Source organism: Cynara cardunculus (assembly GCF_001531365.2).
Source record: "Cynara cardunculus var. scolymus isolate 2C chromosome LG 13, CcrdV1, whole genome shotgun sequence".
Taxonomy (NCBI): Eukaryota; Viridiplantae; Streptophyta; class Magnoliopsida; order Asterales; family Asteraceae; genus Cynara; species Cynara cardunculus.
Window position 1 is genome coordinate 22517227 of NC_037540.1, and position 9586 is coordinate 22526812.

Here is a 9586-nt window from a genome sequence, read left to right on the forward strand (position 1 = left end):
CGTGCTTGCAAAATGATAGTGGTTCGTCTTGATATTTTGAAAGCGTAAAGAAAAATGTGATGGAGAAGTCTCATATTTATAGGTAGGAGGAGAGAGAGTGTGGATAGGAGAGAGAAAAAAACGACGGTTGAGGAAAAAAGGCCATGATGAAAAAGATGGCACGTTCTCATCGATAATTGGATGACATTTAATCAGGTAGCGTATGACAGTCCTTTTTGCGCGTCTCAAAGCGTTGTGAATTGTAAATAGAGAATGTCGTCATAAAGACGGTTCATTAAATATATTTTTTTAAAAACGAAAAGGTTTTTAAGGAAACGAAGAGTCATTTAGTGTTGGAAGAAACACTGAAAAGACCTTTTAAAACTTTAAGATCACTAAAGAGAGAAATACTTCAGTGATAGTTTTAAGACATCAGTGTCAGTGATAAGAGAAAGACTGAATCTGACATTTAAAAAACATTTGAATCACTGAATAGGAAAGGTTCAATGATCATTTAGATTTTTAAGAAATGATAAGTATATGAGAGATATACTTATAAAAACGTTCAGTGAGTACAAGAATCACTGAAACACATCTTTTAAAACAAAATCGATCACTGAAGGAAGAAAGCTTTAGTGACAGTTTTAAGTTTTTAAGATAAAGGAATAAGTAAACATACCTTAGAGAGAATAGATATATTTGCTCAAGAGTTTAGTGACAGAGATAGAACACTGAATCATTTCACTTACTGATCGAAGTTAATAGCTGAAGAAAATTATTCTTCAGCGTTTAGCATCCCAGTTCGCTGATCAAGATTTTAAATCTTGTTTTATCAAGAGGCTTGGTTAAAAGGTCAGCGAGCTGGTAATCAGTTGGAACGAACTGAAGTTCAATGTCACCATTCATAACATGATCTCTGAAAAAATGATATCAGATCTCTATATGTTTGGTCTTGGAGTGAAGGACAGGGTTATTTGCAATTGCAATAGCACTAGTGCTATCACAATAGATAGGAACTTTTGAAAACTGATGATCGTAGTCTTTCAGCTGGTTTTTTATCAAGAATTTGGGCACAGTAGCTACTAGCAGCTACATATTCAGCTTCAGCGGTTGATGTGGACACTGAGTTTTGCTTCTTACTTGTCTAGCTCACCAACTTTCCACCTAAAAGCTGACAGCCTCCAGCGGTGCTTTTCCTATCAATTTTGCAACCTGCAAAATCACTATCTGAATAACCTATTAGGTCAAAACCTGAACCTTTAGGGTACCAGAGACCCAAGTTAGGAGTTCCCTTAAGATATCTGATAATGCATTTTACAGCAATCAAATGGGATTCCTTAGGTTCAGATTGATATCGTGCACATAAGCAAGTAGAATACATGATATCTGGTCGACTAGCTGTGAGATACAGCAAGGAGCCGATCATTCCTCTATAAATAGTTACGTTTACAGGCTTTCCATTTGGATCCTTGTTAAGAGATAGTGGAGGAGCCATTGGAGTCTTCATAGATGAACTATTAGATAGATCAAACTTCTTCAGCATGTCACGAACATACTTACTTTGACTGATAAAGATACCTTTATCTGACTGTTTGATCTGGAGACCTAAAAAGAAGGTTAGTTCTCCCATCATGCTCATHTGATATTCTTTCTTCATGCGATCAGCAAAACGAAAACACAAAGAGGGATTAGTGGAACCAAATATAATAACATCAACATAAATTTGGACTAGAATGATGTGATCTTTAACTTTCCTAAGAAATAAGGTCTGGTCAATCTTTCCACGTACAAATTTCTCAGAGATGAGAAACGAGGAAAGGGTATCATACCAGGCACGAGGAGCCTGTTTTAACCCATAAAGAGCCTTATCCAAATGATATACATGGTTTGGATACTTAGGGTCAAGAAACCCTGAAGGTTGTTCAACATAAACTTCCTCTTGAAGTTTTCCATTAAGGAAAGCGCTCTTTACATCCATTTGGTAGACTTTAAAGTCTCTATGGGCAGTAAAGGCTAGGAAGAGTCGAATAGCTTCGACTCTAGCCACTGGTGCGAAGGTTTCATCATAGTCGATTCCTTCTTCTTGTCTATAACCCTGAGCAACAAGTCGAGCCTTGTTACGGGTTACCATACCTTCTTCATCCAACTTTTTGCGATAAACCCACTTGGTGCCTATCACTGTTTTGTCAGAAGGACATAGGATAAGGTACCAGACTTTGTTCCTATCAAACTCAATGAGCTCCTCTTGCATGGCAAGGACCCAACTAGGGTCTGAGATAGCATCATTGATTTTCTTGGGTTTAACTAAGGAAAGAAAGTTGACAAAGAGAAAGATATTACCTAGACCATGACGAGTCTTGATACCAGCATCTGGATCACCAAGAATTTGATGAATTTGATGGTCCTTAGTCCATCCTGAGCTGGTGGAGGATTATCATCTAAGTACGGAAGTTTAGGAATAGAAGATGAGGCTTCAGCTGCATTGTCTTCAGCAATAGAAACAATTGCTAAAAGAGCCTGAGATTCAGCGACTGAAATAGGTTTAGATGCTGAAGGCATTTCATTCACTGATTGATCAGTGTTTGAAATAGAAGGATGAACACAACTAATGGGCACGACAACAATCTCTAAAGAAGATACATGACTAGCTACAACTGGAATGATAAGTGGATAATCTTCAGCTTTAGGGGATTCAATGTTGAGAGGAACGCTGAAGGAAGCTTCAGGTTGTCCATAGCGAGAAAACATCCAGTTTTCTAATTCATCATCATCATTTAAGATGGGTTTTGAATTAGCTGACTGAGATTCGTCAAAGGTGACATGGATAGTTTCTTCTATCRTCTGTCTTCGTTTGTTGAATACTCTGAAGGCTTTGGATACTGAAGAATATCCAAGAAAGATTCCTTCATCAGCTTTGGGGTCGAACTTTCCGAGTTGGTCACGGTTGTTAAGAATATAACAAGTGCAACCAAAGATGTGTAGAAAGCTAATAGATGGATTTCTTCCATGGAAAAGTTCATACACTATCTTCTTAGACCTCTTGACGATCAGCGATCGATTTTGAATGAAACAAGCGGTGTTGACAGCTTCAGCCCAGAATTGAGTAGGGAGATGGGATTCGCTGAGCATTTATCGAGCAGCCTCTATGATTGTTCGATTTCTTCTTTCAGCGACCCTATTTAGCTGAGGAGTTCACACTGAAGAAAGGTTGTGTGAAATTCCCTTGTCCTTAAAGAAGTTATCAATAGTACTATTTTTGAATTCAATACCATGGTCACTTCTAATAGATCGTACTTTAATGTCGTTAAGTACTTCTATTTTCTTGATGAACGAAATGATATCTTCAGATGCTTCATCTTTGTATTTGAGAAAGAAGACCCATGTGTACCTGGAATACTCATCAACAATGACAAGTGTATACTTCTTTCCAGCTATGGATTTCACGTTGACTGGACCAAAAAGATCCATGTGCAGTAGTAGAAGAGGCGAAGTCATTAAAGAGATTTGCTTTGACTTAAAGCTTCCTCTTGTGTGTTTTCCTTTTTTACATGCTGAGCAAAGAGATTCCTTTGCAAAGGAGTGTTGGGGAAGACCAGTGACAAGATCATTTCTAGACAACTCACTGAGTGTTTTGAAATTAAGACGAGAAAGATGTTTGTGCCATAGCCAGTTGATATCTGACGAGGCTTTAGAGAAGAAACAATTGTTCTCAATGATAGAAGAATCCATATTGATGATATAGACATTCTCCAAGCGAGAACCAGTCAAAGCGACCTTATCATCTTTGTCGTGGACGCAACATGAATTCTTAGAGAATTTTACTGTGTAGTCTTTGTCACACAGTTGACTAATGTTGAGGAGGTTGTGCTTCTGTCCTTCAACGTATGCAACTTGTTTGAACATGGTTGCACCATTGGTTAATATACCAAAACTGGTATATCCTTTTCCGTTACAACCAAAGGTCACGAAAGATCCTCTTTCTTCCTTGTAGTTGATTAGTAGGGTTTTGTCTCCAGTCATATGCCTTGAGCATCCACTATCTAGATACCATATACCTTTGACATCCTGCACAAGGGAATAGTTTAAAAATGCTTTTGGTACCCAGCTATTGGGGTCCAACACTGTTAGAGGCATCATCCACTGATGCTGAAGAATCAGCGTCAGCAGACGGCATCACTAAGTCTGAAGAGGTTTTAGTGGAGAGAGGAACAACCTCTAACACTAGAGAGATAGAGTCAGTGGAAGTTTTCACTGAGCTTGATGAAGAGGCTACAGTGGATGGAATTACAACATTTGATGTTGAAGGCTTAGCAGCAGTTGTTGTCTTCACTAAGCCTGAGGAAGAGGCTCTAGTGGTTTTCTTCACTATGGTTGCTTTTGCAGCCTTCGTGGAGGATTTTGCCTTGGTTGATTTCTTAGCCTTAGCTATTTTCTTGCCCTTAGCTGGTGGACCAGCCTTGGCGGCAGAAGGATACTTGGTGGCAATATGTATATTTACACCACAGTGTTTACACTTCCTATAGCTGAAGGTAGCTTTAGGGCCAGGAAATATCAGATTAGAAGAGGGACCAGCTCCAAGGATTCCCTTCTCATTAGTTCCTAGAGGAACCTTTGAGGCTTTGAAGTCCTTAAGTGAAACATTCACCTTGAGCTGAGACTTAGACTTCTGAGAGGATTTAGATTTCTTAGTCCTTGAAAAAGAAGGTTTACAAGCTAAAGGAATAGACCTAGATCTATTAGACTTGTTAGACTTCTTAGGAAGAGGTGTTATGACAATGGATTTACCCTTGTCTTTGCAATCTGAACTCGAAGGATTTCCATCAAGATGACTCTCAGTTAAAAAAGACTGAGAGGAAGAAGTGTCAGGAATGGAAGAGACAAAGGTACCAAACTTAAGCATAGACCTGTCAGTGACACATTTTTCCTGATCATAGGAAAATTCTAGACCAGTTTTTATCTTGGTCGGGATCTAAGCATTGATGATCTCAGAGACTTTGATAGAGGCTTTGCACCACCCTTCAATGGTAGCCTTCTCAGCCTTGAGTTCAGCGATTGCTCGCTCATACTCAGCGATAGCCTGTTCTCGTTCAATAGTGATAACTTGGTTCACAATGACCTGATCCTTTAGGTTTTCTTCATCCTTGGTCAGCTCCTTGATCTTAGAATGGCAAATCTTCAACTGTTATTGAAGATCAAGATTAAACAGTTCTTCTTTTGATTTGCCATTAAAGGCCATTGTAAAGATCCACTGTCAACGTGTCTAGTGCAGAGAGGCTAGAAGAAGAAGAAGAAGAAGAAGAAGAAGAAGAAGAAGAAGAGGGTTCATTCAGGATACATACCTAAGTAGGAGAAGGGGACGAGGGATCATTTGAAGTAGATGTCTTTGTAGCTTCTTCTTTGACATCCTTGGCTATTAAGCAAAGATAGGCCGCATCTTTTCTCATCAGATGATGATTCATCAGATGAATCATCCCAATCATGCTCTTCAGCGATAAGACCTTTGGCCTTTTGCTGGTGATTATTCATCTTCTTGTACTTCTCCTTCAGCTTCAGGTATTTGTCATCCCTAGACCTGAAAGAGAATGGGCTTTTGGAGGATGGTGTTGCAGTCTTCTTTGATCTATATTCACCTGCAAAGTGACCAGTGCGGTGACAGTTGTAGCAGATCGCTGAAGCCTTGTCTATTTTATCAGACTTTGGCTTTTCTTTTAAGGTCAGCAAGGGAGATCTGCGGAAGTTGCTTTTGCTTGCGAATCTCCTAAAATACTTAGTCAAAAGCGCCAGGGATTCATCAAAATCTGCAAGATCAGATTCTGATGCATCCTCAGAGTTAGTAGAGTCTAACTCTGTAATTACAACAGGAGGAAGAGAGGAAGAAAAAGAAGAAGAAGGGGTTTCAGCTGAAGCATCTTCAGAGATCAAAGCTAACGAAGAGCTTTTCATTTCTCTGGAATCTTTGATTAGATTTCTTTTCAGCTGACGAGATTCCTCATGATTAAGCAGGATCCCGTAAAGAGTAGAAAGAGAGAGAGAGAGAGGACATGTCATTGGACATTTTAAGACACATGGAATAAGTGTCCAAGATTTAGAAAGACATTCTAGAAACTTAGTTAAAGTTTTAGAATTAGAATATTCCTTGTCTACAGTCCTAAGATCAATAAGAAGACAATTAAAATATTGATGTACTTCAGACAGTGTCTTAGTCTTTCGACAGAGAAAGCTTTCATACTGCCTTACTAAATTAATCTTCCTTGATTCTTGAACCTGAGGGGTTTCTTCATATTGAACACACAGAGTGTCCCACATGGATTTGGAGGTTMTGAGTTTCATCACTGAGTGATAAACCTCGTCAAGAAGATATATAGCTATTATAGACCTAGCACGAGTGTCTATAGCTATTTTCTTCTTATCTTCATTGCTCCACTGGTGAGGGAGCTTTGGAATCTGCCGTTCAGGAATCGTGGCAGTCGTAGCTGTTTCAGAAACAGCCAGAGAAATAGCAAATGGTACATATGGTCCATTTTCTATGTAATGTGGAATTTCAGGATCCACACCTTCCAGAAAGAGGGACATCCAGTTCTTCCAGAGACTAAAGTTGTCTAGGATGAATCGGGGAGGTCTGGCAAGAGAGCAATTGTCTTGAAAGTGTGTGTTTGTGTTTTGTAAAGCCATTTTAAAAGAAATAAAATTATCTAAAGAAGGAGATAATATAGTGCAGAAAAACAACCAAACAACTAGAGAAGATAGAACACTGCTCTCATACCACTTGTTGGTCTCGTTAGTGTCTACAAGATGTGTATAACAGTTTGTAGAAGGTGGGGGGGGGATGAATACAAACACAGAATTTTCAAATTTAAAATATATATTGATAAGAGAAGATCAATACAGATTAGATTAGTTGTGAAAAGATAAGGTAGACAAAACCTATCTAAACAATCTAAAATTTACACACTAAATCTTAGCAAATAAAGAAAATATTTGCTGTTAAAGAAATAGAAGAAAGTAAGTTCTATCTGGGAGATAAATTGTTTAAAATATAATAAAGATATTCTAACTTGCTTTTAAAGATGAGCGTATTTGTTTTTAGATGTGTGTGTTCTTTTACTTAAGCGTAAGAAAGCACAGAGTAAGGTTTTTTGAGTGTATCTCTTTGTATGGAGATAAAACACATCTATTTATATCCATTACATTAAATGCACATTTAATGCAATGTAGTAGGGTTAGTACGCGTGTCAAGCCTTAAGGGGAAGGCTTGTCCTTTGCTATAGTGAATAATACAAAAGCCTATTCATGAACAAACATCCTTTCATAAGTTGGTGGGTAATAGAGTCAACTAATCGGCTCCGTACAGTACTAACGTTTAGAAAAGGGTATGGGTTTGTCCTTTGTGTGTGTAAGAACAAGACAACAACAATCGTGCTCGACAAGCTTCTTTTGATCGCTGAATGCTGGAATAACCTGAAGGTCTCTTCAGTATTTGCTAAGGCTTGGGCAGTCTTCACACATATGTAGACAAGGTAGTAATCACTGAATACCGCTTCAGATCACGTACTCGCCAGTCTCTAAACTTCAGTTTCAGTCTTCGACTTTCGCTGAAGGTTCTTTGGTGTGAGTGTTGTCTTCTTGAAGTATTACTGTCGCTGATTGGATTTACAATACAAGTTCTTCAGTGATCACTGAACAGACTCAGTGATGATCGCTGGAACTGAAAAACAGAAACACAAATACTTCGCATAGGGTAAAAGGGAATATCATCAAATCAAATGAGAGAGAGAATCAACATAATTACACCTTGGAATACGTAGGCCCACTATTGATGGTGACCACTTTAAATTTGAGCCCTTCATGTTTCACTGACTCTTTCTATCTTAATGGAATTTCTGATGAAGCCTTAAGGCTGAAGTTATTTCCTTTTTGATTAAGAGATAGAGCTAAAGTGTGGTACAACTCTTTGCAACCAGACTCAGTCACTACGTGGAATGAGATGACTGAGAAGTTTTAAAAAAATATTTCTGCCAACTAGGAGTGCCAAGTTCAGAAATGAAATTTGTCTTTTCTGATAACTGGACGATGAAGCAGTTCCTGATGCTTGGAAGAGGTACAAGGAATTACTAAGGAAATGTCCACATCATGACATACCTACTGCATACAACTAGAAACATTTTACAATGGTCTTGACACCACTACTAAACAAATATTAGATGTTACTGCAGGTGGAGTCTTTACTTCCAGTACCTACAATGATGGTTTTGATATTTTGGAGAAAATTTCTAACAACAATGGTCATTGGACAGATCCTAGAGCAATAATACCTAGAAAAACAGCAGACATTCATAAAATATATCCTTATATTGCTCTTACAATACAACTAACAACAATGACTAGCTTGTTGAAAAACTTGGATGTCCTTGCTGCTAATAGTGTTGCTACTGCAGTTGTTTCTGAATCCTTGCATGTCCAATGTGTGTATTGTACTGTGAATCTGTGTATTATGTGCACAACATACCTTCCTAGTTTTCAAACACCTAGAACTCCATTGGAAAAACCAACCTAATTTCTCTTGGATAGTCCATATTTAAACCCATCAGTTGTAAAAGAGCAAAGACAAGGTTTTCAACCAACTATTTCTCAAAATCAATCTGCTCATTTTCAGCATCAGTCCAATTTCCAAAGCAAGCCAAACTAGCAAAGTGATTCATCCAGTTCTTTGGAGGCATTGTCAAAAGGTTTTATAAATCAAACCAACTCAGCAATGAATCATCAAAATGCTAAAATTAGGACTTTGGAAACATAGATCGGTCAAATAGCACTAGAGTTGAGGAACAAACCTGTTGGAACTTTATCCAGTGGTACTGAGATTCCTAAGATACTAACCAAAGAGCATGTGAAAGTTGTGACCTTAAGGAGTGGAAAAGATCTAATAGAAATTCCACAAAAAGCCACTGTAGAAGCTGGACCAATTGCTACAACAATACCACTTGTTGCTGCAGCAACCCCTCCTATTGTTTCTAAACCTGCAAAAAACCAAGGATCTGCACCCATTTCAAGCATATTAGACTTCTCATTGCTTTTTTCTAGTGAAACAGAACCAAAAACCACAAAGACAAGTCCAAATAGTGTTTTCAAAGGTCCACCACCCAAAGACCATGTTGATACACCACCATCCAAACAGCAGATAATGCGACTACCATGCCTACTGTCAAAGTCCTAAGAAACCAATGATTAACCTATTTCCACTGGTTCCTTACCCACAGAGGTTAAGAAACCAAAAGAAGGAGGTTAAGTTTAAAAAGTTCTTGGATGTATTCAAACAATTGCACATCAATATTCCATTGGTGGAGGCAATTGAGACTATGCCTAGCTATGCCAAATTTCTAAAAAATATCTTGAGTAAGAAAAATGTAGTGCCCTCTTGTCAGACAAACTTCTCCCTAAGCATAAAGACCCTAGAAGTTTCACAATTCCTTGTTTAATAGGTGGGAAGCATGTTGGAAAAGCCCTGTGTGATTTAGGTGCTAGCATCAATCTTATGATCTTATCTGTGTTTAATACCTTAAGAATAGAAGAGGCTAGGCCAACCACCGTTACCTTACAGTTACCTGATAAA

At 38.3% G+C, this 9586-nt stretch overlaps 1 non-coding gene across 1 annotated transcript; it reads right to left on the bottom strand.

Annotated features, from left to right (window-relative positions):
• Positions 1-8009: 8009 nt before the first annotated feature.
• LOC112526249 lies at positions 8010-8116 on the bottom strand. Its single transcript, XR_003070572.1, has one exon. It is a non-coding gene; the product is annotated as a small nucleolar RNA R71 (small nucleolar RNA).
• Positions 8117-9586: the final 1470 nt, after the last annotated feature.